The 8,897-nt window shown below is 37.7% G+C and overlaps 1 protein-coding gene across 2 annotated transcripts in view; it reads right to left on the minus strand.

Moving 5' to 3' along the window:
* Positions 1-8,897, minus strand: part of DIAPH2 (diaphanous related formin 2) — a 909,107-nt gene that overhangs the window by 850,467 nt on the left and 49,743 nt on the right. The gene's annotated exons all lie outside the window — the stretch shown is intronic.

The raw sequence follows: 8,897 nt of genomic DNA on the forward strand, positions 1-8,897 counted from the left end.
CTTTTTACTAAGAAATATATGGTCTTTTAACTGACAAGGAAACTTCCATTATGATTATTAAGTGAGAATTCCTTGGTCATAGGATCTCAGGGAATTATCCTTAAATACCACCAACCCACTGCTATTAAAGGTCATCCTCCCTAAATCAGCTGGGGCAAATACACTATTTTATATATATTCATTCTCTCTCTCTCTCTCTCTCTCTGTATGTGTATGTGTGTGTTGTGTGTGTGTGTAGAAAGAAAAAGAGAGAGAAACAGAGAGCTCTTTTTTTTTTTTAATCCGTTGATTCCCTTGGGGGTCTAAACTTCTAATCTCTGTACTATGTCTTCATCACATCCTGCTGACACAAACCCCAATCAATCATTACAGCCCAGGAAACAGGAGGTATTATTTATATCAGAATTGAAGCCATTTTAAGAAAGATGAATTCACCCTAAGACGCTCTCGACCAGGTATTTTCTCTCTAATTTTTCTCATGGGTTACAGAAAATTGTTTTATGCACAATGACAAACCATGTAATTTCCTGTGATGCAAAATCAGAAAAGAAACGACAAAGTATCAAAAATGCCTAAACTAACCCTGCCACCACCTGTATGTGTGCCTGTCACACATCTACCAGGATTTTTGAGACAGATTATACAATTCCTTAAGCAACTACTACTTTCTACTACACCTGCCTTAAAATGTTGTTTAAGAATAAAATAAACAGGGCGGCGCCAGTGGCTCAAAGGAGTAGGGCACCGGCCCCATATACCGTGGTGGGTTCAAACCCGGCCCGGTCAAAAACTGCAAAAAAAAAAAAAAAGCATAAAATAAACAGGCCAGGTGCAGTGGCTCACTCTTGTAATTATAGCACTTTGGGAGGCTGAGGTGAGAGGATTACTTGAGGCCAGGAGTTCAAGACCAGTTCGAGCAAGAGAGAGACCCTGTCTCTATAAGAAAAATAGTAAAATTTAACTTCATGTGGTGGCATACATCTGTATTTCCAACTACTGGGAGGCTGAGGCGGGAGGATCACTTGGGCCCAGGAGTTTGGGGTTGCTGTGAGCCATGATGACACTGTCATATTCTAGCCTGGCAACAGAGCAAGACCTTGGTTTTATTTTTGACCAGGGGTCCACATTTGGTTTATAAACAACCAAAACTCTGAAGTCAAGAAGAGCCCTAGAAATAGAAATGTATCTAGTATTATGGATATTCCCAGTCAGAGGGAACAGTGGGGTCACAAATAGGGCATCATGGTTTACGCATTGTGAACAGGATTTCCACTTTCATTTTCTATGGCTATAGTCCCTGACCCCAGGCTGCAAACTATTACATGTCCATGGCCTGTTAGGAACTGGGGCACACAGCAGGAGGTGGGGGGGTGAGTAAGCAAAGCTCCATCTGTTTTTATGTCTTCTCCCCATTGCCGACATCACTGCCTGACCTGTTTGCCCTGTCAGATCCCCCCCCCCCAGAAAAATTGCCTTCACTGATATCACAAAAGTCGGAGACCATTGCTCCATAGTACAGGGATCATGACGAACGAAGTGGAAGGTGCCTACGGACAAATAATACAGGGCTTTGAATGCTGTATGTGTTAAGGATAGTAGTCTTTCTTCTATAGGTCTATAGGCATTGAGTTTGAACAGGAGTATGACAGTCATTCACGGTGTTTATTGAGCAATGTGTACAAAACTGCTCTAGGCATTAGGGGTACATTCCTAAACCAGACAGATAAGAATCCCTGTCCTGTGGAACTCACATTTTGAGTGGGAAAAATAGACCATGATAATAATAAATCATAGACTACGTTAGTTATGTGCTAAATTCTATTGAGAAAAGGGAAAGTGGAGCATGTTAAAGCAGGTCAGGAGTGCCAGGAATGTGTAGAGGAGGCAGATGTTTCCATTTCAAATAGAATGGGCAGAATAAGCTTCACTGAGCAGAATCTTGAAAGGCAGGATGAGGAAATAAACCACGTGGGCAATGGAAAAACGCCTTCCAGGGACAGGGGAGAGCTAGTGCTTGTGGCTTATTGCCTTACTGGAGAGCAACAGGGGTGTCAGCGTATCTGGAGCTGGATGAATGAAGAGAGTAGTAGGAGATGATGTCAGAGGGATATGGAGAGTATGCGGATCAGTAGGGCTGTGTAGGCCATCGTAACAACTTTGACTTGTACCAGGAGGGGAAACAGAGAGTCCTTGGAAAGTTTTGAGCCAGGAAGAGTCATGATATAACTTTGGTTGTGTGCTATGTTTAAAATTAACTGTAGGAGAGAAAAGATGGAAACAGGGAGAAAGGAGGTTACTACAGACATCTAGATGAGAGACAATGACAACTTGAACCACATCTCTGTGGACTGTAAAAGATTATCATGGGATCAGACAACTGCTTGACTATGGGAATGAAAAAGAGGGCAGAGACCAAGGTGACATGGAAGTCTTAAACCTAAACAACTGGAATGCAGGTAGAACCATTAACAAATATTACTCTCATGTATATAAAATGAAAGGCTTTGACCAGAGTATCTCAAATTCCATCCAGTTCTAGTAAGTCTCTAACGCCATACTATGTATTTTAATATAGATCAAAAGTATGTTAATACCTGAAAAGAGAGCAGTGAGGGGAAGAGAAGAAAATTCAAGTCTCTTTCTTGCAAAACCAGGTGGAAATATTACTAGCAATTCTTTTTTTCTTGTGTCTGTCTCCCATGATTAAACTGGCAACATGTACTCAGTTGAGATACAGATTTGAAGCATTTTAGAAATATGTATACATTAACATAGAGAATTTGACTAAATCAAGTCATATCTTCCCTTAATTTTCATTCTTGCTTTGGAGATATAGATGTGTTTTTAATCCGGAGTTAGTAGTAATACACAAACTTGGGAGGCTGAGGTGAAGGATCACTTGATCCCAGGAGTTTGAGGCTACAGTGAACTCTGATCATGCCACTGCACTCTAGGGTAAGTGACAGAGCAAGATCCTGTCTCAAAAACAAAAACAAAAATAAAAAAAGAATTTTTTTTGTTTCCTAACTGGCATCTTCAAGAGTAATAGAGTACCTCAAGGCACATAGAAAATTATACTCATATAAAAAATTATCCCAATTACTTGTGATAGAGAACCATAAACAAAAACACTGCTTCTGATTTCTTAATTTATAAATTTCATCCAACCTGAGTGTATATCCTATATAACAGTGCACATTTAATATAATATGGGTATTTTTCTCATACATTTCCCTTGTGTAAAAAAATCTGCTTTCCTAAATACCCTATTTTACAAATGTATCAACATTATTTAGAACTCTTCTTTGTAACAACTGCTCAAGAAAAAAGTCTATGGAAAAGGAATTTTTCTTTTTTTTGAGACAGGATCTCGCTCTGTCACCCAGGCTGGAGTGTGCAATGGTATCACCACATCTCAAATTCCTGGGCTCAAGCAATCCTCCTGCCTCAACCTGAGTAGCTGAGAAGACCTGTTCCAGACACCACACTCCGCCACTTTTTCTATTTTTTGCAGAGATAGGGTCTCCCTTTTTCTCAGGCTGGTCTCGAACTCCTTGCTACACACAATCCTCCCCTTACCCTCCAAAGTGGTAGGATTTAAGGCATATGCCATTGTGCTCAGCCTTGAAAAGGAAAATCTTGAAGCAGGTATGAAGAGGCTGAGTTTCAGAAGAGGTGATTTTTAGCCACTATACATTAAAAATGCACTGAAATCATTGTATAGGCCAGGTGCAGTAGCTCACACTTGTAATCCCAGCACTCTGGGAGGCAGAGGTGGATGGACTGCTTGAGATCAGAAGTTCTAGACCAGCTAGAACTGAGCAAGAATGAGACCCTGTCTCTAAAAATAGCCAGCGTTGTGGTGGGTGCCTGTAGTTCCAGCTACAGGGACCCTCCCAGCTACTGGGGGAGGTTGAAGCAAGAGGATCACTTGAGCCCAAGTTTGAGGTTGCTGTGAACTATGATGCCACAGCACTCTACCAAGAGTGACTAAGTGAGACTCTGTCTCAAAAACAAAAAAAGAAATCATTGTATAAATGACAATTAAATGATCTTCAATATAAAAAATAATTTCTGCCACACAATTATCTTTATATATCAAAAAAGAAAAGTACAACGGGACTTGAGAATAACAAAAATAACACCTAAAAGAAAAAATTTCAGAGAATCATAAACAGCTGTTTTTGACAAAATTAAATCACAATAGTTTTTTTTTTTTTTTTGCCGTTTTTGGCTGGGGCTGGGCTTGAACCCACCACCTGTGGTATATGGGGTCAGTGCCCTACTCCTTTGAGCCACAGGCACTGCCCAAATCACAATAATTTTTATGTGAACTGACCTTTAAAACACATTTGAAAATGGTTGTACAGTCCTAAAATGCATTTTCATTTATAATGAAATGAAGGGGCTTTTCAGGGACAAGCTTTCAAATTTTATCTGCATGTAATTTATATGAGTAGGTGCATCTCTCTTTCATGCTATATACAAGTAAACATTTATGGATTTTACTCCTGTGTACAAACCACAGAGCTACGATGGAGTTAAAAAAAAAATCCAAAAGCAAGAAACAAAAATAATCCCCAAAAAATCTTATTAGAGTTGCACCCCTGAATTAAAAGCACTGATTAAAGTCATTTTAGTAAGTTTTTATTATGCAAATCTAATGCTAATAGTCATTACAATGAGAGTATATTACACCAGTAAGTATAGTGACCATATATTTTCATTAAAATTAACTCTAGAAAAGCAATAAGATTGTGCATTTGTCAAGCAATCAGAGTTTATTAAACTTCATTTATGATCATCCACATTAAATATAACTTAGTACAGTATTATATTAGTATTACATAACTATAAAAGTATCATGTCAGAGTCTCAACCCCTTAAGAATTAAGAGAAATGGCTGCCTTACTCATAAACTCTAATGCTAAAGTTCTGATTGCAAAGCAATAGTCATTGGTGTAAGAAAATTAAGTTTTAATTTTCTCAATCAGGCAGAAATTAACAAAAACAGCAAGATGTAAACATTCAACTCTCTTATGGCTAATGTTACATGGTAATACAATGTTTTATAAACATTGTGCAATTATTCTACTACCACAAATTTGTACAACTAAATTGCAAATAATTCAAAAGTCTCACCACTACCTCAAAAACGTATTGACCCTATTTGACTATTCCTTCTTTTAAAGAAAATGAATGCAAATCTGCCATTACAATAAAAATAAAGGGTTAATTATTTGCCCAGTTTTAAGTTTCTTGCTGTTCAAGAAGGGCAGCAACAATGACACAGAAAACCACCTGTGATTCAAAAGAACAAATATTTGAGCATCTACTATGCTCCTGCTCCGTGTTGGGCACTAGGAATACAATGGGAATAAAGGTAAGCTTGCTCTTTTCCTTTATAGAGGTTACAGTCTAGATGAAGATCAGAAGAAAGAAAGAACAATCACAATATAAAAATTCTGAGAGCTCTGATAAGGCAGTACCCTATTATAACCTCCATGTATTTTCCAAGTTGGAAAGGACCTTGAGGAAGGCAATCAACATCAACCGCTGATCCAGGCTTTGATTTCTCTGGATGACATCTCTGCCCAATACCTATTCAGATCAGCAGCAGCCAAGGAAGTAGTTACTGCTAATCAAAGGCCTGTCTTCTAAGTTTTCAGATCCTGTACTCACCCAGAACTTTTAAAACCTGGTAAGACTAATCAAGACAATTCAAGGCCATTCAATCACTGGGTAACCAAGCTGAACACCCCGTTCAATTATTCAAAAACTTCATTATAGGTGGTGCCCATAGCTCAGTGGTTAGGATGCCAGCCACACACACTAAGACTGGCAGGTTCAATTCCAGTACAGGCCAGCTAAACAATGAAAACTGCAACAAAAAATAGCTGGGTGTTGTGGCGGGTGCCCATAGTCCCAGCTACATGGGAGGCTGAGGCAAGAAAATCGCTTAAGCCCAAGACTTTGAGGTTGCTGTGAGCTATGATGCTATAGCGCTCTACTGAGGGTATTATAGGGAGACTCTGCACAAAACAATAATAATAATAATAAACTTTATTATAGGGGCCAGGAGCAGTGGCTCACAGCTGTAATCCTAGCACTCTGGAAGGCCGAGGCTGGTGGATCAGCCTCAGTAAGAGTGAGACCCCATCTCTACTAAAAACAGAAAAACAAGCCCAGTGTTGTGGTGCTGGTGGTGTGGGTGCCTACAGTCCCAGCTATTGGGGAGGCTGAGGCAAAAGGATCACTTAAGTCCATGAGTTAGAGGTTGCTGTAAGCTATGACACCATGGCACTCTACCCAGGGTAACACAGAGACTCTGTCTCAAAAAGAAAAAAGAAAAGAAAGAAACCCTTTATTATAAAGATTTTTTTGTGTGTTTGTTGAGTACCAAGAAAGCTATCTGCAATCTAATTTTTAGAACTGAGCTCAATGTAGAGGTTTGATTCTGCTGGGGTGAAGACACAATTTTTCCTCCTCAGATTAATGAGAAAAACTATGCAAATTTTATTATTACATAGAGAGAATCACAAAATGATTGCTCAGTATCCCAGTGAGAATCAAATTCATTTTCGCGGGGAGAGGGGAAGAGAAGGAATACCAGTAATTCAGTTGAGGAGCAAAAAATGATTATAGGCAGTATGATTTAATAAAATAAATAAATAAATAAAATAAAAAGTTTTAAAAAAAGATAGGTTCTGTAGGTGTGTTTTTAAGCTGAATCTGTACGTAAATTGGAACAGGTACATTTACCTATTACCTGTAATAGCCTCCATTTATAAGTGTGAATGTAGTCAATCAGATGTTTGTAACTCAGGGACTGCCTACACTAGGGAGGATGAATAGATTCTTGGGAGAATAAATGGGGAATGAGGGGACAGATAGATCTGTAAATGATGCTCTTTGGAAATTAAATTAACCTGAGAAACAGGCATTATTTTTTAAATGAGTTGGGCCAGGTATGGTCGCCTTCTTGACCTTCTTTCCTTCCAGCAATAGAAATTGAGGTAACAGGAAAGAAAAAACAATTGTTCTTCTTGATGACTCCCTCTGGTCTGTAATAGAGATAGAGGAAAAGCCTCCTCCAATGCCTGTTGATCTCTAAGGGCCTTTAACTCAAAATACTCTTTATACCAAAGAGTCATATTTGGGGGGAAAATTTCCTACACTCTTTCAATTCTAAGATGACCTTTGAAAAACAAACTTTGGCTTTTAACACTCGTTTAATTATTCACTGTATGTATTTAAAATTACTCCAAAATATTCTTTACTCTCCTTTCTAACTTACTGTGGGTTATTTTCAGACACCCACATGTCATCTTAGGCATTACAGTCCTCTATCACCATTAGCACTTAAGAATAGATGTTAGATCAGTTGTTGGTATGCTACCAGGGATTTAAAGAGATATGTATGGCCCTATCTTTGAAGCTGAAAACCCTAGTAGTTGAGAAGATGAAGTTACAGACATTAAGTTCCAATTCTCTGCCTTATTTTGGTATTGTTAACATCTCGAACTATCTGTTTCATCTCTTTGTTAGAGCAATACTTTTATATTTTTGTGACCATAAGCACACCATCGCAGAAGTACTGTCAAATTCAAAAGCCTCAAATTTTAACCTACCAGAGTTCCTTACTATTACAAATCAAAATTTCTTCCACCATTTTAATGATCAAAAAGAAATTCCTTTTGGGATTTTCTTCTCAAGCTGCTCTTTCAATTTATAAAGAACAAAACGTTTATCTATAAGAGATCAAACATGACATCACGGTATTAGGGCTTCCGTTTTCTCCACGAATAAAGATGGTTATTTCACTGGTTAAGTTTTAAAAAGCTGTGTAAGATACATTCAATCTTAAATGAATTGTCTTGCCATAGACTTTAATCCTGAACTGCCAGGAGAGGTGACTATGATATAGGAATCCAGGAGTTTCTTCTGTGTAACAAGCATGATCAACTTCAGGACTAAGGCAAAAATGGTCATACACTAATGAAATGGAGGTAGTCACTTAGTACCCAAATTAAGCAGAAACAACCACAGGAATAATCAACCTTATTAAGCATAGTAGCTTTTTCTGTAGATAAAGAGAGAATGTTTGTTTCCTTTGTATTAAGCCATTTCAAATGGGAAAAATATTGTTTGGGACATGAAAGTTCTATCTTATGAATAGAAAGCAACAGAAATGAAAAAGAAAGTTAGATTTATATAAACATAAATATTTCAAAACCCAGCATGTACTTTGTACACAAGATACCCTTAGATCAAAGAGTTAACCAGGTAGGGCTCAGTACTTAATAAATTTTCAGTTTCTCTACTTTAAAAAAAAAGACAAATTTCTCAACCAAACATTAACCAAACACCCATTATAAACCCAGCACTTTATGCCACATGAAAGTTTAAGATATGATTCTCCCCCTTAAAGAATTTACAATCTAACCAGAGTTACAAAATAACCACATAAAAACAAATACATAATTAAATTCTAAACTATGAGATTTTAAAGTATGTAGCTTCTCCTTTCCCTAGACACTATCACATCTTCCTGTCTCATTATCTTCACAGCACTAGTCACTATCTGAAATGATAAATTCATTTATTTACTGGTTTGTGCTCCAGCTTCTAGAAAACAAGTAACCTTAACTGTCTTACTCAACTTTTATTCACTTAGAACAGTAGTTGGCACATATCATCTGCTTAAATATTTGGTAAATAAATTCATTTAAGTAGAATAAGAATTCAGAAAAGAAGTAGATAAATACAGCTTTATGGAGAACTATTATGCAGGGGTATACAGCCTGCAGCCTGCAGGCCACATGCTGATTTTGTGAGGACATTTTTTGCTTATCTATGGTGTCAGATATCACGAAAAGTATGCACAGACTTCTTTT

Source organism: Otolemur garnettii, unplaced genomic scaffold (assembly GCF_000181295.1).
Source record: "Otolemur garnettii isolate 467f Iridium unplaced genomic scaffold, OtoGar3 scaffold00157, whole genome shotgun sequence".
Lineage (NCBI taxonomy): Eukaryota > Metazoa > Chordata > Mammalia > Primates > Galagidae > Otolemur > Otolemur garnettii.